At 39.9% G+C, this 23,778-nt stretch overlaps 1 pseudogene; it reads right to left on the reverse strand.

The window, feature by feature from the left end:
* Positions 1-23,778, reverse strand: part of LOC132842591 (uncharacterized) — a 522,997-nt pseudogene that overhangs the window by 92,400 nt on the left and 406,819 nt on the right.

The following is a 23,778-nucleotide window of genomic DNA, read 5'->3' on the forward strand; positions in this document are numbered from 1 at the left end:
ATGCACCTTCTTCATTTCTACCTATAAATGTTTGCATTTCTGTAAATTGTGTCATGTGCATAGTGTGTATGGTGACAATGTAAAGACACATCACATGTGTGCTGTGGGGACCCACATATAAATATACGTGTTCATACTGTCAATATTATATTGTGGTTGGCTGTTGTGTTCAAAAGTTACTTTCATTTGTCTTGATTTTAAGTCACCACATCAATTTGACAGACTCATTTCCCAGCACTGTGACTTTCTACATGTATTGTAGAAAGATGTGGCTCAGTCAATGAATAGTTCCCATCACTACATTGTAGATGTTATGATCGTTACATCTACATGTTAATGGCCTGGCATTGATACAATAGACAAGCCAGGCATTTGTCTGTGACTTAATGGCCCCTTGGAATTTGTGTATTGGCTCACAGTGGCTGCACGATGTGTCTCTGAGCCCTGTGAAAGCTGGAATGCTGAATGAATTCTTCAAGAATTGCTGATAATAGTAGAGCATTTCGAAAGTAGCTGAAACAGTAAGAATAGCTGGAAGTGTCTGATGCATTAAAACTATAGCTGAAAACACCTGAGATGAAATACAAGTAGAAATAGTTGAATTTCAAAATAAAGAGTAATTAAATAAGTATTGAAAATGCAGTCATCAAGTAAATGGTAGCTGACTTAATTCTTACAGAAATGTAAAAAAGTTTTAAGATCAAAGACCATAAATGATATTACAAAACCGAGCAGAGGGTTTATAGTGTACTGGTATGACTACAATGCTCAGATTTGCAGCAGCAGAAGCCTGTTCTATCCAGACTGACGATTCGCACATTTGGGTCTTGACAATGATGTTCACAACATCCCCCATAGGAATGAGCATTACCGCAGATCTGCGATTCAAACCTTCTACATCTATAGGTATGTTAATGCAATCGGACTGGACACAATAGACTAGTCAGGCGCTTGTATGTCACTTAATGGTGTATTTGCACAAGAAACCTGTGAGATTAATTTGTATAATAATAGGAAATAAATCCGTTCTGAAAAAAAAACCCTCACATACAGGTATTAGTGCTTAAACAGTGGAAAAAACATAACATGGTTGTACTGCGATCATACGTATGTGCTAGACGCTGGCACCACACTTATATTTATCGATAGTTTCCTGCTTTATTAGTTACCTGTCTGTAGACAGCGGAGGCGGCACCATTACTCTGACGGTGTCTCTGCGCCGGTACTGTAGATGTACCGCTTGGCCCAAAGTATTCACTGCTCCCACATCCTTCTCCCAGTAGCATGAAAAGTGTAAAGTGAAAAATCAAGGGAGTGCAATAGAGACCGTGCAAGGATTTTAAATATCATAAAAATATGAATTTTTATAGATATTTATATCCATGACAATGCGAGACGGTGTCTGATCGGCCTGTCTCTCTCTCTCTCTGCTGAAATTTGTTTACATTTAATTTAGAGACGTTTCATTGGTCAGAGTGGGGGAACAAGACCATTGTAGCACGCCTGGTGGATGTCTGGCAGAATCACACAGTGATCATGCAGAAATCAAACAGCAATTCTGAGCTGCTGCATCTGTATGTTACAATGTGAGATAGAGAGATACTTACAAATGAGAACCTTCAATTTAAATGGGTAAGCCCTGCCTACAATTCACACCTTAAGGGAGACTGAAACTACTCCTGATTGATCAGCTGAGAGAACAACAAAGACCAACACTATAAAATCAACAATGGTATAAAATATAACTAAATTCAAAATCACACTACTCTAGAACAAAGTGAGTTAAGCAGATAGTATACAAAAGTCAGGAACCTACTTTACCAAAAGACAATATATTCAAATGTAGAGAGTTAAAGCACACTGAAGAGTAGGCTGGTTCACCTTCAATTTAAATGGGTAAGCCCTGCCCACAATTCATACCTTAATGGAGTCGGGCTTTATTAATATGACTGTTGTTTTTACAGTTTTACTGGCAAAACAGGTAACTAAAGTATTGTGTCAGGACTATGCTTGGACATTCTCTGTCAGAACATTAGGGGGCATTCCGGCAGTATGTTTGTATAATGTGCTTGTGTTAATGTTTTTTTGTCAGATGTCTGTTTCCTCTTTGTATTCACCTATTCTTAATTGCATCCATGACCTCCAGACTGGACTATTGTAATGCATTACTAGGTGGTCGTCCTGCATCTTTAATAAATAGGCTACAGTTAGTCCAAAATGCAGCTGCCAAAGTTCTCACTAGGACAAGAAAGTATGATCATATAACCCCAATTTTATCATCTCTACACTGGCTACCTGTTAAGTTTAGAATTGACTACAAACTCCTGCTACTTACGTACAAGGCTCTTAATGGTTTAGCTCCCATGTATCTAACTAGTCTTCTAACACATGACAATCCTTCACGCTCTCTGAGATCACAAAACTCAGGACTTCTGGTAGTTCCCAGAATATCTAAGTCCACTAAATTTGGTAGAGCGTTTTCATATTTAGCTCCCAAATTTTGGAATAGTCTTCCTGATGGTGTTCAGGGCTCAGACACACTTTCCCACTAATACATCTGATCACATTATTATCTAGTGCTTGCTATTATTCTGAACAGCAGCTACATTAATTCCTCTCCACTGGTTCTCTCTTTCTGAGGCATCCAGAAATTGTACCAGCTCTGATTGTCTTCCATGCCATGAAGATATTGGACCTATATACATGTTATATGCATGTGGAACATGAGGCTTGATTGTTCCTGAGGAAGTGGCAGTCACATATTTCCTTTTATTTCTTCAAGCAGCACAGTTTGATTATCTTATAGAGCTTAGGTCACTAACAGGCGGACCGCGGTCCGGACCCAGAAGCTATCCAATACGGACCCGGACCCACGACCAAAACAAAAGGTTATGATTTAAAACTTGACCAAGCGCTTCTATTTAATCTAGCACAGCTTTTGCAATATTTACGGTAAAGGTAGTGGAAACGCACAGACCAATTGCATACGAGTTAAGCCATCCCACGTGATACCACTCAGCCAAACAAATCTGTGCATTCCTGAAGTAAACACTGCGACTCAACAGCGCAAGAAAGATGAGAGAGAATTAGAGTAAAGTTACACATGAAAGAAAGATAGCGATACATGTAGAAAACAAAGGGAGAGAAGCAGACGAGTGAGACGGAGAAAGGGAGAGAAACAGACAAGTGAGACGGAGAAAGGGAGAGAAACACACGAGTGAGATGGAGAAAGAAAGAATAAAGAACAAATGGCGTTCCCCCAAAAAAGAAAAGTGTACAGCGAAAACATTTACTCCAGAATGGACAGAATTTCTGTTCACACTTCCCACTGGGAGCACTAAACCCAGTGTGTCTCATATGTTCAGAAACCGTGGCACTTATTAAAAGTGGCAATGTGAAATGCCACTATGAGACAAAACATAAAGGTTTTGAACAAATATATCCACTCAAATCTCAACAGCGTCCATGAGACAGCTTTCCCAGGTCTGAGGAAAGTAGCCCTATACATCCTGACCATGTTTGGCTCTACATACAACTGCAAGGCAGCTTTCTCTACAATGAACATAATCAAAACTAAATATGGTCCCAGGGTCACTAATGAACACCTCCACATGTGTATGAGAGCGGCCCTGACTCCATTCAAGCCCAGGTTTAAAATCCTGCCAAGCCAAGCTAGAGCTCAGGTCTCTCACTGAGATACTGTATAAAAGGGAAAGTTAAGCACTTTATTTAAACACACAATGTTCACATTTTATTTATTTTCTCTTATTTTGAAATGTAGCCCTATTTTTATTCATTTAATGAGAGAACATTATACATATCTAGTTATACATGATCATGATGATATGTTCAGTTCTATGTTATGTGACAATAAATATTGTCAAAAATATTTTTTGAATATTTTTTGAATTGTACTGCATTTATTTGATTTGACAGTCAGGTATTGCTTGCAGATGTTGATACAACTACTAGGTTACATAAATATTTATCACACTAACTAGTTAGACATTATGATCTTCTGGACCTTTGCTTCAAGAAATTTTCTCTTACTGGACCTCTTTCAATTTTAGTTGAATACCTCTGTTATAGAGTATTCTACACTAGCTCTAAAACCCAGAGATGATGTCTCGTAATGACTGGAAGTAGTATATATTTATTGCATTGGGTTAGGAAATGCAGCTCTCTCTACTGCTCAGAGGTCACAATTGGAACATAGTATCTTGTCTCTAGAGCTGCAAGTTTGTGTTTGTCAGCTCTCCTCTTGTCCTCACCCAGGCTGTATTTTGTCAGGGTCTTCCACATTGTTGGTTTGGTTACTGTGGTGATGTACATTGCCACAGTGTATTGTCAATTTAGAGCCAGACAGGTTTAAAGTTTAGTTTAGGACTAGATGGGTCAGTAAGTCTCAGGATAAAATGGCAGAAAGGGGATCTTTCAACATTCAGTTCTTGGTACTTCAGGGCTTTATTACAGAAGTATTGGGGTCAGTTTTTTTTGAAGTAATTCAAAATAATGGCTTGTTTTTGGACACTTAACAGTAGAGGATATTGGCTAATTCAGCTCTGCTTGCAGAGTTTGGGGCTTTTCTTTGTACCTGTTTTTGCAAAACTCTGCATGCAGGATTTCACCTTTGTACAAAGCAATGGGTTCAATTACTGACTGAAATATTTTGAGCCAGATTCTAATTGTAATTCTTACTCCACCAAAACATCTACACACTAACTCTGTACAAAATTAAATTAGCAATTCATTTTTACATGGTGTTGTCTGTGCTTTTCTTGCTATATTATCTCCCCAAACAGTTTTAGACTGATGGTACTCTTAGTCCATGATCTTATGAATAGCGGTCCTTATGAATGGCCATAATGCAGACATTAAAATTATAAAAATAATGATGCTAAAAAAAATAATACCAGTAAAAATAAAAAAATTACAATACTCAGTTCAACAAAACATACAGCTGTCAGCCTTGATACAATTATTATATTTCACTGGCGAGTTTGTAGGGTGTCTGACCCATCAGGGGGTTGACCTTGTCACACAATTAAATCTGAAAAATGAGCTGCATGTTGTTTTACACATTTTGGTGCCCTTTGTGCTTGAAAGATTTATTCAACCCACCCACCTAACTGCATACCAACCACCCGATACTATCACGCCTACCTGCAGCACAAGTCTTAGCATACAGTATCTACCTGCACCACCCAGCCCAGCACACGCAGTTCACCAAAACCTGGCTGCCAAACAGACCCATCCCCTCATCTAACCTGCCACACATTTTTTATAAACAAACACACACATACCGCTCCAGCTTGATAATGAACAAATGAGCTGGAATTAGTCTGTTAGTTCCTAAAAATTGATAACATTTCCTGAACAAAGTTACCAAACTCTTCATGATGTTCCAAGAACAGCTTTTGTGATCGGTAGCCACCGGGCAGACGTGTCTCTGCGAGTTATCATCTGTGCATTACATGACATTTCATAAAACACTGCACCTCTGCACCTTGTGATCGGTGGCCAGTGGGGAGACATGTCTCTGCGAGTTATCGTGTGAATTACATGACACTTCATAGCACACTGCACTTCTAAAAAAAAAAAAAAAAAAAAAGCCTCATGAATGGTAAAAATCTGTGTTCTTGACAGATTGGTTTGTGCTACATAGATTATTTCTTAAATATATCTTAAATAAGAATGTAGTTACATTTTACAAATTTAAATGTGATATTGTTCATCATCTTGCTCATGACTAATATTAATTCATTAAAAAAAGAACTCAAAATATGTTTACATATATATTTCAAAAAGTTTATTTTGATGAAAACATGAGCATCTGATTTCTGTTGGTTCAAACTGATATGGATGAGGACTTTGTGATGAAGAAATTAACCCAAAATCACAAGTGCAACAACCTCGTAGGAGGTGAGTTCTTGGTTAATAGTTCTGTAGCACCATCCTGGTGTGGTGGTAACTGGGGGATTTCTCTTTGTTAAAATCATCTAACAGGTCCTAGTATTCAGTGGGTATTTAACGGTTACCTTGGGCTCAGGGCTCTTAATGGTACTGGTTCTACATGAAAGGTGGAGGCTCAACATTAGGCATTTTTCATGCAGATCTGCAGACCAGTGCATTCGCTAGTTTGGTTGGCACTAGGGTTGGGAACAAAGAACCGGTTCTTATTCAGAACCGCTTCTGTTTTTTAAAAGGAACTGCGCAAAATTTTTTAGTTTCGGTTCCAAACGCGGTTCCGATAAGATGACGGGCAAAGCGCTGTGAGCGGTCACTTTAAATAGCCATGTCTTACCTCATGAATATTAATTGTTTTACAGTCACGCAACCAAATTAACGCAGCTTACCACAGAAATCAGTCACTCGCGCTGCTGTGCTGAGGTACGCTTTGTGTAAAACATGTCTAAAAAAAAGTCTAAAGTGTGGATTAATTTCCAAAGCTACGACAAGGAAGCAAATCTACCCCATCATAAAAAAACAAACAAAAAACAACAACACATTTTCCAAAAATAAATGTTGTAGTACAACTATCAGGACATCAGTGATGTGTGATCTGAATTTGGTGACAGTTGTCGGAACTTAGAGCCCTTCTCCAAGTCGACACATCGCAGGGTGAATTATACTTATATACTTTATAATTTTTAATTACTTAATTTACTGATAGCACTAACATCAATACAAATTAAACAATGAGAAAGCTCCTCAGACCTGGATGAGAATGAGCAAACTTCTTTATTGTGGTCAATTAGCCAACAATTCTCTAAGAGAAATTGCCGAGTAACAAAAGTAACAAAAGAAATCCCAAAAACCCAAAAAAAATGAAGAGCATGAAGAGCCTCGGCATGCAAAAACAAAAACAAAAACCCTCAGGACGGTCCTGCAAAGTAACAGGTTTTTTTTACACATACCAATTTGGGCCCAATAATTCTCCTCTATATATACCCTGGCGCTTCTAGGTGCCTCCTCATTGGTTCCCCACCTCACAGGCCCGTTCTCAATATGTTTTTCATCATATCACCTTATCATAATTACCTCATTTACCGGAATTACCTCATATGTTTTTGTAACGTCCTGTTCCCTACAATCCCCTTGTTTTCCATCACCTTTTGCCCATATGCCCATTTATGGATTTTCCTCCCCTTAGTTCCCCGGGGCCCAGGTCTGGGAGCTCAGGCCTGCGACCCTGGGTCTTCTTTGTTCTATATAACAGTTATGAGCTAAGGTCTGGGAACCAAGGTCGTCTTCATTCTAAATAACAATTTTGTTATTGTTATTAAAAATGTGCTCAAAAGAGCTTTACTGGTCAATGTTACATTTGCCTCTCAGTCTTTTATGACAGATGTCCTGAGGATTAATCCTTCATTCAACTACAATGAGTAAGTTTCCTTTTTGCTATTTTCTTCTATACATGATTTTTAATGATTATAAATCACTCTATGAGTCTGGTTTATGTCAAAAGTTATTATGTTAAAAGAAAGCTCTTATCTATTTGTCATCTTATATTGTCACTATTGCTAAACTATTACTGCTATACTGTTGTCACTATTGTTAAGCTATCGCTGCTATAATGTTGCTTGTGTACACAGAAACAAAAATGGAGTTCTTTGATGACTCCTCTAACCTGCTAAATGCTTGAATTTTGTTATGATCTCATGTTATGATCTCATGCTATGATCTCAGCTATGATCTCAGCCTGTCCTTGCTGACACATATCTCAAGCACCCGTTCCTCTAACTCCTCTAACTCCCCTTATCTCCCCTCAGATCCTTCACCTCGAGGTCAGCCAGCTCATCCTGGTCGTCCCATCAGGTCCTTACCTCACCATCCTCGTCCTTCTCCCTACCCAAGGCCAGTGCCCACTGATGTCATGGCGAGCTATGCCGCTTCCAGCTACTTCATATCACCCATGAGCTCATTACGTGTCTGGAACAGCTCCATTCTCCTGACCTTTCTGGCCCTGGGTCCCCTGTTTACTCTCTCTGATTACTAAGATTGTTTATAATAAACCTATAAACATTCCCTCTGACTCCAGTGTGGTTATTTTATTCTCTAGTTATATATTATCTTAAAATTATTATTACACCACATGTTTTAGGACCCTGCTTTTACATTATTCTTTCTCCTGTCTGCTAATATAATAGACAGTTCCCCTTCCACCCTTTGACTTCTGGTTAACATAATCTCTAGATATATGTATGTATATATTGCCTTGGTATTAATATAATAATAATTAATATAATATAATAATAATATAACAATAATAATATTTTAATTTATTCTCTTAAGGTTCCAGGATTTTTTCACAACATCTCTCCCCCTCTGAGACTGCAAAGTCTCAGCAAAACCCAAGTTGCAGTGTTCTGGGCTACCTTGTTATCTAACCACGACGACCACCACCCTAACACCATACTCGACAAACAAACGAAAAACAGAAACCAAAAAAACAAAAAAACATAAACCCACAAAACGTACAAAACGTAAAACATCAAAACATCTCAGAACATAAAAACATACCAAAAACATACAACCATCTCTCCCCCCAACAAAAGCAATGAGCACAGTAGACCACAACTCACACGTGCCCCTTCTCAAAAAGGTGAGCCAGGAGTGAGTGAAAAAACCTCAGGATGCCAAATTGAGGGAAAATTCTCACTCTGCCAGCAAATATAGCGCGACAGTGAAACGAGTGTCACCAGGGTCACCGAAGCATACAGCATAAACATATAACAACCTTTTTTCATGGACGTTATACAGGAAAGAGAGTCAGTGTCTACGCAGAGTCACAGGCCGCTCGCAACGATGGCCAGTTATGATGTAGCGTGTACATCCAACAAGGGAGCTTCAATTTTCCGCTTTTCCGCAAAGAATGCCCCCCCTCCAAGAACGTGTGGGCATAGTACGTATTAGGCAAGACAACCACAGCGTCTGAATCAAGGCGGCTCGATGAGCTGTGGGCCAACCAGTCTGGCAGTAACGGTAAGATAACATGAACGTCCGTGTTCAAGCCAGGCGCCTGTGTTGTGCCTTTGGGTAGGTTGGGATCGGGGACGTCGGAATGGGTGGCACTCCATGGATCTGCACACAACACTTACAAAAGATACACAAACAAGGGAGACACAGCCAAAAAGGGACAGTAGACACAGAACATATGTTTCACGGAATGACGTTTTCTGTAATGAGGATGGACAACCTGAGTTCGTATGGAGACTGTAATACCATAAGGCATGGATTAACTTACAGTGTCCGCCGTAGTCACCACTGGCAGGTTGGCCATTGAATCTTGGGTCGTCTCCCCTGGTCGATTAATCCGAATCTCTAGGGTCAGGGTGTAGTGAGACGATGACAGATTTTTAGCCCACTGTATTGGGTCCGAACTACCGCTGGAAAGGGACCGGTGAAGTCAAAGGAACACATCACAAAATGATGATCCTAGGAGGCTTACACGGACTGTCGATCGCAGGGTATTAATCTACCTGGCCAGATCGGTTGGTAACGATTCTGGTAAAAAACATTTTTCTTTTGGATTACTTAATATACGATCACTTTCCACTAAAGGACCCCTGGTGTACGATCTACTGTCTGACCGTGAGTTTGACATTTTCTGTCTAACTGAGACATGGCAGAAACCAGATGACTTTTCCCATCTAAACCAGTCTGTTCTCTCAGGATATAGCTATGTTTGTAAATTTCGTGAAATGGGAAGGGGAGGTGGGCTAGCAATATTTTATAAAAAGAAATTGAAAGTATCCCATTTAACTTTGTCTACATATTCTTCTTTTGAGTCAATTGCCATAAAACAATGGTGCGATTCCTACCATTCTCATAACTATCTACCGCCCTCCCAAGAACAATAATGCCTTTTTAACTGAACTATCTGAACGTCTGACTTATCTATGTTCCATATCCTCAAATGTTATCCTTCTGGGTGATTTTAACATTCATGTAGATAATGCCAGTAATGCATCTACAAGCGAATTTTTATCGTCTTTGGATTGCTTTGGTATACAACAATTTAACACACTGCCCACTCATACTAAGGGGCATACTCTTGATCTCGTTTGCTGCTCTGGTATAACACCTTTTAATTGTAATGTTTCTGATCTATCCATGTCAGATCACTTTCTGGTGTCATTTTGTGCCAAACTGGCTACTTTTAAGGTAAACCTGTGTCGCCCGATTACATTTCGGAATATTAAGAACATTGATTTGCCTACTTTTGCTGATGAACTTGCCATCTTCTCCAGTAAATCTGATTTCTCTACTGTTGATTAACTGGTGAAATATTACGATGATGGACTGAGCATGATTTTAGATGAAATCGCACCTGTGAAAACTCGAACTGTTTCATTTGTACATTCAGCTCCTTGGTTTACACCTGAACTGCGTGAACTTAAACTAAAGGCCGTAGGTTAGAGCGGCTATACGTCAGGTCTGGCCTTACTGTTCATAAAGAAATGTATGCTTAACATATTCAAAATGATAAAAATGCACTGACTAAAGCTAACTCCGATTAGCACTCCAACATAATTTGGAGTTAGCAATGAGAACTCTAGGTCTCTTTTCTTGGTGGTAAACAATATTCTGAAACCACCTGATTCTTTGCCATCTGATATGTAACTGACCTATGTGATCGCTTCTTGAATTTTTTTTTATTTTTTTTTTTTATATATATCTAAAGTTGAGAATGTACATCGGCAATTACCTATTGGTACCCTTCATAATGATTCTTGTCAGTCTATCACTCACACACCTCCTCACTCTGTTTTCTCAAATTTTACACTACCAACTATCTCCGAGATAGTAGGTCTGTTAGGTAAATCTAAATCTTCGACTTGTCAGTTAGACCCTCTGCCAACTCCTTTAGTAAAAGCTTGTTTACCAGCCCTTTTGCTGTTGATTACCAAAATTGTTCATGCTTCACTTGGTTCTGGTTTTGTATCTCCATCTCTTAAATCTGCTATTATCACACCCATACTTAAGAAACCAGGGGGTGATCCATTCAATTTTGAAAATTTTTGTCCTATTTCAAACTTACCATTTATCTCTAAGGTAGTTGAAAAGTGTATTGCAACTCAAATTCATTAACATCTGTCCAACAATAACTTGTATGAAACATTTCAATCCGGTTTTCGTCCCCACCACAGCACTGAGACTGCTCTTGTCAGAATAACTAATGATCTACTGTTGGTAGCTGACTCTGGGCTTTTAACTATACTTGTCCTTCTAGACTTGAGCGCTGCCTTTGATACTATCTCACATAACATACTTATTGACAGATTAGTTTCCATTGGTATTACTGGCACTGTTCTGTCTTGGTTTAGGTCATATCTATCTGGGCACAGTCAGCGTATTCAATTAAAAGGTTTTAGTTCAAGAACATCTACAGTCATCACTGGTGTTCCACAGGGTTCTGTTTTGGGCCCACTTCTTTTCATTATATATATATATGCTTCCTCTTGGTGATATCTTAAGGAAATATGGTACTAATTTTCACTGCTATGCGGATGACACCCAACTCTACCTGTCTGCCAAACACCACTGGTTCTTTCCCTCTGCCGACTTTGTCAAGCTGTTTAGCTGAAATTAAATACTGGCTCTCAGCGAACTTTCTGAAAGTAAATGGCAATAAAACTGAGGCTCTGTTTGTTGGCACTAGATCAGTTGTGTCTAAATCTAACTGTTTCTCTTTACATATTGACAATACTGCAATCTGTCCTTCCTCTCAGGTTAAAAGTTTGGGTGTCATCTTGGATAGCACACTATCTTTTAAAGCTCAAATTAATAATATAACACGGATTGCATACGTCCATTTGCGCAACATTAATCATCTCCGTCCCTTTCTTTCAAATAATAATACTGCAATTCTCATTCACGCACTAGTCACTTCACGTATAGGCTACTGCAATGCTCTTCTTACAGGCATTCCCTCCAAATTGCTGCATAAGCTTCAACTGGTTCAGAATTCTGCCGCTCGTGTTCTCTCTAGAACACCTTATACTGATCACATTCCTCCGGTTCTCCAGCAATTGCATTGGCTTCCAGTAAAATATAAAGTTCAGTTTAAAATCCTGCTACTCACTTATAAGGCACTTCATAATCTTGCACCATAATACCTTACTCAACTTCTCCAGGTTTACACTCCTTCACGTGCACTCAGATCTTCAACTTCAATTTCTCTTGTGGTACCTCGGATTTAACTTACTACTATGGGTGCCATTACATGAGCTGTGGGAGAGACACGAGCTGTGCCAAAACAAAGAAATAAGCAAACCAAAACCACTCTACCTTGAAATTAACCATCTAACCTAAACTACAAAAGGAAAAGTAATGAGACAGAGCTTCAGCGTCGAACGACGCCCTAACTAACCTACACTACCTACCCCAAACAAAACGTACAGAGGGTGGCACATGCTCCTAACCTAATGTGTCTAATACAGGAATGAGTACCTACGTGTTGCACAATGTCACTTGACGTACTTACCTGTCCACTTTCCCCAATATACACAATGACACACACAGGGCGAATGACCACTAATATACATACACACGGTTTGAGGTCGTGGTGCATCACGTATAGCTTGTACATGAGCCTGTAATATCTTGGAATAAATATTCCACCTTTCTCTGGCAGAATTGTAGCTTCTCTTTACTAACCTTGTGCCCATTGTTTGCTAGGGCCTTTGGTACTGTTATTGAATCCTGTACACATTGTTCCTTTGTTTGGCTACAGATCAGTAAGTCATCAAAATACTGGACTATGAGGCTATCCATTTGTAAATTCACCAGATCTCTGGTCAGTACTTGGTTGAATATCGATGGACTTTCGCAATATCCCTGGGGCAGCCTCGTATAAGTATACTGTTGCCCACAATAAGTGACCGCAAACAAACAAGTGCTGAGAGTCAAGGTGCAATAAGACACTGAAAAAGGCTGAACATAGATCAATTACTGTGTACCATTTTGTTCCCCCTGGAATATTTGATAACAAAGTGTGTGGATCTGGGACTACTGGAGTCTCAGCCACCACTATCTGATTGACTGGTCTCAAATCGTGGACCAATCTCCATTTGTCTGATTTAGGCTTTCTGACCGGAAAAATTGGAGTATTGCACTGACTCCTAGTGGGGATTAAAACCCCTGCTTCCACTAACCCGTTAATAGTTGGCCCTATCCCTTCTTCCGCTTGTTTGGATAACTGGTATTGTCTCTGATAGGGTATTGGAGCGTTGGGTCTGATTTGTATTTTTGCTAGCCCTGCTGATTTGACTAGTCCTACATCTGATGCGTGTTTAGTTCATAGTTGTTCCGGAACTTCACCTAGTGCTTTCACTACATCTTTTTCTGTTAACTCTTCCTCATCTGCTATTTGTGGCATCTGTACCTCTACTCCTACTCTTACTTGTATCTTTGTTTGCTGACTTACTAACATAATGGTAGCTACTACTTGCTCTGTCACTTTATAATCTATCTTTAGAACCGTTTTGTCTTCTGACATATATATCCTAGAATTTCTTGTCGTGTTCCATTTCTCTACCCTTCCTGCTTCTCTCATCATAGGCCCTAAATCTTTTGATTCAAAACCTTGCCCAATCATCAGGGAGATGTGGGAGACTGCGTCTCCAACTTGATACCACTCGTGAATCTGTTCAGGGAGTACGGCATATGTAGCTATTCCTTGCCGACCAAGTATTATGCTATCCGTACTGATGACATATTTTCTTCTTTCAAGTCGTTCTTCCCATAACGATGCGTATTCTTCATCTTTTCCCCCTTCATCATATTTCAGTGTACAATGCCATGGTCCTCTAGCCTCACGGCAATCTGGGCGTATGTAGTTTAACCATGGTTTCCATTCTGAATATTCTTTCCATATTTGTGATGTATTTTTGTCTTTGACTTCCATCCAATACACTTTGTCCAGCTCTGTCATTTCCTCTTCTTGGCTTACTACTAGGTATTGTTGAGCTAACATTTCTGGAAGTGTTATCCACACTCCTGTTGGCCCACAGTGTATTTTGGCTCCTAGTTTGCAGAGCACATCTCTTCCAATAAGATTACCTGGAGTGTCTGGGGAATAAAGTAGAGGTGCTTGCACTACTATTCCTTCTACAGTAATCCATTGTGGCTCAGTAAATCGTAGAGTCTGAGTTTTTCCTGAGAAGCCCACTGTCTTTATTGCTCCACTGTCTTATTGCTTTATTGCTTCATTTCCAATTCCCACCATAATTGTTGGTTCTTGTGCAGGGTGCAGTGAGGTGGTACACTGCACCAGCTCCCCCTCTGGCTTCTCTAGGCCTCTTCACATTCCTCCTGGAGCTGGGCCCAGTGGGCTCCCTCCAGGTGGTACTGGGGCTTGTCCTTGAACCCCTGGGCCCATCCATTGGCCTACCCAATTTCCAGCTCCTTGTGGTGTTGCTGCAGGTGCTTGCTGCATTCCTGACTGCCCTGCTCCTTGTTGAAACATTGGAGCAGGCATCTGTCCAGGCATCTGTTGTCTTCCTTGGTTTCCATTACAAGATGGAGCACCCCTCCTAGTGCTCCATCTTGTAAGTAGGGACAATCATATCTTATGTGACCTGGGTTATTGCACATCCAGCAGGTTTTTCCCTGTACTTCTGCTCCCCAGGCCGGTCTCTGTGGAGGTTGTCTTCCTTGTCCTCTTCTTCCTCAACCTCTGGTTGGTCCCCATCCGCGTTGAAGAGGTGCATACTGAGGATTCACAGGATAACTTGTTGGGTATCCCATGGGATACTGTATCATAGTTGGGGGCAACAGCTGTGTCTGTGTCACCACCTGTGGCACTCCTCCATCTTGGGGTGGTGCTACCTGATCTGCAGCTGGGGCGACCATGACTGCCGCCTGTTTGGTGTATTCTTTTTCCTCCTTCTTCTTCTTTTCGTGGCTTTCTCGTTTGTTTCTCGTCAGTTCCCCCAGTTGTGCCTTGTGCAGTTGCACCAACAAGTTCTCTTCAGCCTTCTTTGCCTCCCTTTTTCTTTTCCTGTGAAGTTCTGTATGGTGTATCACATTTGCCTCGAAGGTGGCCCATGGCATAGTGTTCAAACCCACTACCGTCTCCAGCTGGTCTTGAACCTCTGCTGGAAGTGCCCTTCTCAACATGAGCTTGAACAAAGTCATATTTGCGGGCGTTTCATCCCACGAGGCTCCCATTTCCTCCCTCCAAGACTCCTGGAGTTTCAATATAAACTGGGCAACTCCCTCTTCTTCATCCAGCTTTAGTTTCTCCACTTTGCCCGGATCGGCTTTAGTTGGGTATGCTTCCCTTAGCTGATCCCACAGACGGTTTCTGAATGGGCCAAAGGTTATTCCATCTGCTCTTGAGTCATTTGCTTCTTTTCCTAGTCCAGCGAGGCCGAACATTTCTATCATTTTTGCCTTCCCAATTGTCTGGCATAGGATTACCTTCAGGTCACCAAAGGCCAGACTGTGTCCCAATTCGTTTGGCTTGGCTGCTGCTTCTCCACTCGGCTCATCTATCTCACCCTCTTCGTCGCTGGAGGTTTCAGTTTCTTCTTTGTCCACCTTCCTTTGTTGGCTTTGAGCCTGCGACCGTGTGATCACGCGTCTTCGGTCCTGTAATAGTTTCCACTTCGCTTCATCTCTTTTGTCTCTCATGGTGGGCTTGGCCCTTTTTCCTCGTTTTACTCTTTCGGTTGCGTTGGCTATCTTTTGTTCTTGTTCTTGCAACCTTTTCTCCAAGCCTTTGCATATTGCTGCTGTGGTTTTGTCTTTTTCATATTTTAGGCCTCTTATCCTTTGCTCGGCATGCTTCTGTTCTTCCTTTAGGTCTCCTCTCAACTCCTCCACCCCCATTTCCAGGTGAGATGTGTGTTCTTTCAATTCCTGCATTGTCTCATCTGCCATACAACTTTGTTTCAGAGGTGCTTTAATTGCTTCGCCTTGTTCTTTTTCTGGCCATAGGTTTACCTGCTCTAGTGAGGTTATTCTGTGAGAGATAGACAGACAGTTGATTAAAGACAATGCGTTCAAGAATTTTTGAAAGAAACGAGAGAAGTGATACCGGTCTGTAGTTACTGATGTCTGATGGATCCAGAGCAGGTTTCTTCAGGATGGGAATAACCCTTGCTCTCTTGAAAGTAGTTGGTACCTGACCAGATGCTATGGATCTATTGGCGATAGTGGTAATGAAGGGCAGAAGGTCTTGCGAGATGGTCTGGAGCATAGTGGAAGGGAGTGGATCCAATGGGCAGGTGGTAGGATTGCAAGACTGGATGAGTTTTAGAATCTCTTCTGCTGTTACAGTTGAGAAATGCGACAACAAAGGTGTAGGGGAATCCATACTCTGAGATGTAAGTGCAGAGACGTGTAGTGGGGTAGCAGTCACGTCTGTAGCTGGAGAAGGACGGGTGAAAACCAGGTCCAGCACATTGCCTCCTTTGTGTGTGGGGATGTAGCTGTTGAGTGTGAGTGTGAATGAGTCAAGAAGAGACAGGAGGGAAGAAGAATGTAGCTTGTCAGAGGGGAGGTTGAAGTCACCAAGCACTGTTGGGGGGAGCTATCAGAAGGGAAAGCACTAAGCAGTGTGTCCAACAAGACTCTTGTTTTAGTTACAAGTATCAGGGCAATTCAAGGCCTTACTGGCACAGAGTTACAGAGGCTAGAATGAAGGTTTCATTTCCACCAAAATAATAATTTTTTTTCTGTAATAAAACACTACAGTAAACACAAACCATGAGCTAATGAAGAACTCAAGGTCAGAGCCACACGTCTTAGCTTCCATCCAAAAATTTGTCAAAGAGACCCAAGAATGAATTTTATATGAATGTTTTACACCAGGCAGTAGTATTTGCTCAAGAAAAACACAGGAAAGCTATTCTGTGTGTGTGAGTTTTAGGATTGCACAATACACCTTAAGAATTGTTATCACTGGCAGCCCCCCCTGCCAGATGGCCCTCATCACACCTCAACTGCCACACACACACATCTGCCAAGCAAACAAAGGGTGTTCTGAATACAATGGAGAGCCGTCATTGGCCTTTAAGCTGTCTATCTCTGCTCTACGGGCACCTATTGGCTCATGTGGGGGCTTGTTTGATTCCTAGGAGTCTGGACTACAAATCTGACACAGAATTGTAGTTTTCTAATCCTCCAATGAAAAGTGGGAGATGAACTTCTACTTACGGTTTTCGGTCAGAATCGTGAAGATTGTGAGGCGAGCAAAGTGATGTGGATAATACAGCTGAGATATTCCAATTCCCATGGATTCTTGGGAATCTATGAATATGAAAATCTATAATATTTGTTATGAAAGAAATCACTCCAGTGAGGAAAAAGGAAGAGCTTGAAGGCAAGTAAACCAACTGAACTAGCGCCACCTAGTTCAGGTAACGATCAACTTGATCATATTACGACTATTATAAATCATATTATGCTTGGTGTGTGTGCTCAATAAAATCCTGAGAGTCTACGTTTTTAAACAATATTCAACATAACTGTGTATTTACAGTCAATAACTTCCCTCCATTTTTCTAAGCTTCTTATTTTTCACTCAGTGTACCACTCTGTGTCTCACACAGTCCCGTCATAAATAGATGTTCTGCTTGTTGTGTGTTATGTTACTTACCTCTTTTTGCAGTCAATGCAGTTCCCAGATCCCATTCAACTTGTCCAATCAGTATACCTACAAAGAGTAATTCATCCTCCATACGGATTATGGGATTAACAGTAATTAATTAATTTTTTCTACATCACACATCAAACTGAATCGTCATTAGGTTCAACAATGCACATGAGTTATCCATACACAGTTTGCACATTACCGTGCACTCATTACGTACACTTATCACGTGTGTGCTTATTTGTTCATTTGTGCTTGTGGGTTCATGTACACTTATCACGTGTGTACTTATTTGTTCATTTGTGCTTGTGGGTTCATGTACACTTATCACGTGTGTACTTATTTGTTCATTTGTGCTTGTGGGTTCATGTACACTTATCACGTGTGTACTTATTTGTTCATTTGTGCTTGTGGGTTCACGTACACTTATCACGTGTGTACTTATTTGTTCATTTGTGCTTGTGGGTTGCTTGTACTTATCTATGTACACACGTACACTTATCACCGTGTACTTATATTGTGTACTTATATTGTGTACCTATATCTATGTACACACGTACACTTATCACCGTATACTTATATTGTGTACTTATATTGTGTACCTGTATCTATGTACACACGTACACTTATCACATACACTTATTATCCACTTATTATCATACACTTATTATCATACACAGATTTATTATATACAGATTATCATACACAGATTATCATATACAAATTCTCATACACAGATTATCATACACTTAAATACCGGGGGCCCCCCCTTTCACCGTCCCTACCAAGCAGACCTGTATTAACCAACAGCGGTATCTAGGGACTAACGCGTTTTCACCACCTGCCGTCCTGCCCCGGTCCGTGAGTTTAATAGCACTCACACCGGCGGTACGCTCCAGGAATTTTACCGTGCACTTTACCACCTGCCGTCCTGCCCTGGTCCGTGAGTTTAATAGCACTCACATGAATGAGCTTCAGGGCTCAGTCTCACATTCAGTTTAATAGCACTCACACTGGCGGTACGCTCCAGGAATTTTATTTATCCAGGCCTAACCACAACATAGCACTCATGAGATTTTTCACACACACACACACACAGTCACACATCAAAACCTTATCTAGTTATGGGGCTTTCCCTTTGTTTTTCTCATCCAGCTCTTTATCTCACCCTTAGGAATTCTTATCTCAAGGGCGGCTGTCTGCTCTCCTCTTCAGGGCCACCCCTCCCCTCTCAGGCCACAGATTCACTATACACAGACTTTTGACTATAACAGGCGTCTGCTTACCTTGTTATTATGGCCGGCCTCTGTAGCCCTTCAGAGAGAGTGGTCCCAGTTCTGGAGGCAGCTCACACCGTCCCTACAGAGTCCCATCTGGGGTGCCATTAAATATGTCGGAACTTAGAGCCCTTCTCCAAGTCGACACATCGCAGGGTGAATTATGCTTATATACTTTATAATTTTTAATTACTTAATTTACTAGCACTAACATTAATATAAATTAAACAATGAGAAAGCTCCTCAGACCTGGATGAGAATGAGCAAACTTCTTTATTGTGGTCAATTAGCCAACAATTCTCTAAGAGAAATTGCCAAGTTGAAAGTAACAAAAGAAATCCCAAAAACCCAAAAGAAAAAAGCATCTTCATGAAGAGCCTCGGCATGCAAAAACAAAAAACAAAAACCCTCAGGACGGTCCTGCAAAGTAACGGGTTTTTTTTACACATACCAATTTGGGCCCAATAATTCTCCTCTATATATACCCTGGCGCTTCTAGGTGCCTCCTCATTGGTTCCCCTCCTCACAGGCCCGTTCCCAATATGTTTTTTCATCATATCACCTTATCATAATTACCTCATTTACCGGAATTACCTCATATGTTTTTGTAAAGTCCTGTTCCCTACAATCCCCTTGTTTTCCATCACCTTTTGCCCATATGCCCATTTATGGATTTTCCTCCCCTTAGTTCCCCGGGGCCCAGGTCTGGGAGCTCAGGCCTGCGACCCTGGGTCTTCTTTGTTCTATATAACAGTTATGAGCTAAGGTCTGGGAACCAAGGTCGTCTTCATTCTAAATAACAATTTTGTTATTGTTATTAAAAATGTGCTCAAAAGAGCTTTACTGGTCAATGTTACATTTGCCTCTCAGTCTTTTATGACAGATGTCCTGAGGATTAATCCTTCATTCAACTACAATGAGTAAGTTACCTCTTTGCTATTTTCTTCTATACATGATTTTTAATGATTATAAATCACTCTATGAGTCTGGTTTATGTCAAAAGTTATTATGTTAAAAGAAAGCTCTTATCTATTTGTCATCTTATATTGTCACTATTGCTAAACTATTGCTGCTATAATGTTGTCACTATTGCTAAGCTATTGCTGCTATAATGTTGCTTGTGTACAAAAATGGAGTTCTTTGATGACTCCTCTAACCTGCTAAATGCTTGAATTTTGTTATGATCTCATGTTATGATCTCATGCTATGATCTCAGCTATGATCTCAGCCTGTCCTTGCTGACACATATCTCAAGCTCCCGTTCCTCTATATCCTCTAACTCCCCTTATCTCCCCTCAGATCCTTCGCCTCGAGGTCAGCCAGCTCATCCTGGTCGCCCCATCAGGTCCCTACCTCACCATCCTCGTCCTTCTCCCTACCCAAGGCCAGTGCCCGCTGATGTCATGGCGAGCTATGCCGCTTCCAGCTACTTCATACAGTATCATGTCTGGAACAGCTCCATTCTCCTGACCTTTCTGGCCCTGGGTCCCCTGTTTACTCTCTCTGATTACTAAGATTGTTTATAATAAACCTATAAACATTCCCTCTGTCTCCAGTGTGGTTATTTTATTCTCTAGTTATATATTATCTTAAAATTATTATTACACCACGTGTCTTAGGACCCTGCTTTTACATTATTCCTTCTCCTGTCTGCTAATATAATAGACAGTTCCCCTTCCACCCTCTGACTTCTGGTTAACATAATCTCTAGATATATGTTTTATATATATTGCCTTGGTATTGATATAATAATAATTAATATAATATAATAATAATATAATAATAATAATATTATAATTTATTCTCTTAAGGTTCCAGGATTTTTTCACAACATAGTGCTGAAAATTTCCAAATATTTTCAGGTAAAAATATGACACATGGATATAATACATTTAAGCATCAAATACAGATGTTTTAATTCAAACTCAACTTTAACTACAAATCCCACTATAATAATAATTGCACTTTAAAATCAACTCTCAGCATAAATGACTACTTTAATCACCTTTATGACAGCTAACAGGCTGTCTGCGATTGCAGTAATCTTTTGAGTAACGTTACCAGATACATAGTTAAATAACAACATTAAACACTGACAGCTGTAAAACTAGTTACCTCATATTAGCTAAACAGTTAAAGACTTACACACAGACACTGCACTGTATACATGTATAACTAACACAAATGTCAACCTAATGTACATTATGGCTAAACTGTTAATAGCCTCTAACGTCAATTTATATACAGCGACTTAACTTTCGAAATATTTTTCTGGAGAACTAAATCTCAAAACATACCGAAATTTGATGTTTTAGTATTAGTCTGTTACAGTTTTCTTCTCTAGCTCTCAACTCTTTGTCATTGATTGATGGATTTGAAATGTTGAGCGGCGCCGCGACCAAACGTCAAACGAAGACTTCTTTTGATAGGTGAAATGAGATGTCAATCAGCATCAAACTTCCAATGCTATCAAATAAAAAGGATAATAAATAAAAACAAGTCTTTCATACTAAAATACTATTTTGTGAGTCTTAAACATGAGAATGTTCTGTTTTTCTTTTTATTTCTTCATGTCAGTCATTTTATTTTTAGAATTTAAGTTTGAATGAAAACATCAAGTTATTATATTTAAAGACAGTAAAAAAAATGAAAATAATAATAATGATAATAATAATAATAATAATAATAATAATAATAATAATAATAATAATAATAATAAAATAAAAAAAATTTAAAAAAAGAACACAGCACCTATAAAAGCAGCATGAAACATGATTACCTTGTCACAGGGTCTCCTGAAGATAAATCTGTAATCAGAGTGTGAAAGTTTAACTCTATTGCTGTACTTTCTCTTCTGGATCACCACAGTCACTTATTATGTGAGATTTATAAGATGAACTTCTTTTATATATGTATCAGAGGTGGGTGGGTGAAAAGGGGAGGGCAGATTACACATTATAAATACACAGGGGCTTTTAGTCTTGAGTCAGTGCAAGACTTGGATCACAGAGCAGACAAAGAACCTCCACACCTTCACTGAAGACTTTCAGCATATCCAGGTAGGAAAAGACTGTTCTTAACAATTACTTTTAAAGTTTTGTCACACTGCAAACATTTAATCCTTTTATACAATTCAATATAAATTTATTTGTATACCGCTTTTAACAATGGACATTGTCTTAAAGCAGCTTTACAGAACATAAGAAACTCACTCATCTCACTCATTTTCTACCGCTTATCCGAACTACCTCGGGTCACGGGGAGCCTGTGCCTATCTCAGGCGTCATTGGGCATCAAGGCAGGATACACCCTGGACGGAGTGCCAACCCATCGCAGGGCACACACACACTCTCATTCACTCACGCAATCACACACTAGGGACAATTTTCCAGAGATGCCAATCAACCTACCATGCATGTCTTTGGACTGGGGGAGGAAACCGGAGTACCCGGAGGAAACCCCCGAGGCATGGGGAGAACATGCAAACTCCACACACACAAGGTGGAGGCGGGAATCGAACCCCGACCCTGGAGGTGTGAGGCGAACGTGCTAACCACTAAGCCACCGTGCCCCCCAACATAAGAAACATCACACAAAAAATGTATTATACAAATATTAATATTAGACAAAAGTTTAAGACATATTTAAATGTGTTGTATTTATCCACATATATAAATTTACAATCTATATACATATATACAAATATACAATCTTTGTCTTACAGTTATGAATACAAGAAACAGACAATGATATAGATGATAGATGACATTGAATTCCTAATAATGGAGTGTGTGTCTGAGTGTATGTGTGTGTGTGTCTGAGTGTGTGTGGTGTATGTGTCTGAGTGTGTCTGTGTGTGTGCGCATGCACTTATTATGCATATTTATGTCACCTTGCAAAATTTCTATTCTTGCTTTTGTACACTTCCACTTATCTCTAAAAAGCGATGTTTCCTCTCCTCACTTGGATCATAGTTTCTTCACATTGAGAAGCGTATAACTTGTCTACATCTTTTACTTCATCTCACTCTGAAGCTTTATTTCACTCTGAGGCTCATGAAGTTTAATGAGCAGACCTTTAAAATCTATTTTCTGTTCATTTACTTTAATAATCTCTAGTGTAAAAGGTATTTATGAGTTTACTCTATATCGTGTGCTTATGATACTATATCATACTCTACAACAGTATACTGTGCGGGCTTACTTTTAAAGAGGTGATGGTTTTATTCATGCATTCACTGTTTACAGTCAGTCTGAGCGGCTCATAACTTTTGTTGTTCAATTATGTTTTAGTTCTTTAGTTTATATCAATTGTTGTTATATCTATTTTGGAGGAGATGAAGACCAGCTCTCCCAGGATGGCTATGGAGAGAGGAGCAGGAGTCAGATACTCCTCCCAGTTGGCATATGGCTGCATCACAAGCTTGGTTTGGTTCCTCATCTCCTCAGCTGTGGTGAGGCTTTGAGTTTTCTTTGCAATTTGCAAATCCATGGCTTCTTTCTTCCTACTAAAAACAAAAAGAAAATAAATTAATAATGACATCACCATGGCTGCCTTCTTGGGTGCCAGCAGAGAACAATTTGTACACTTACAGTGCAAACCATAATAAAAAATCTGAACCATGATGCACACAGACAACATCTGAGAGCTCTTACTTTTGGTGGGTTTAGTTATTTTGTGACACATGAGTAAAGGTGGAATGTTTACATCTGATAAAACTAACAGAACTAACAAAAAGTTTCAACACTTCAACACTCAACTTCAACTTGCTTGAACACTAGACAAGTTAGATGTGATTGTGTTTAATATTATAGAGACTTTAAGATTCTCAGTATGTTACAGTAAATATTAGGTGTTATGGCAGTGCTGAACCATTAATATAATATTTTAAAGGTC

Source organism: Tachysurus vachellii, chromosome 3 (assembly GCF_030014155.1).
Source record: "Tachysurus vachellii isolate PV-2020 chromosome 3, HZAU_Pvac_v1, whole genome shotgun sequence".
NCBI lineage: Eukaryota > Metazoa > Chordata > Actinopteri > Siluriformes > Bagridae > Tachysurus > Tachysurus vachellii.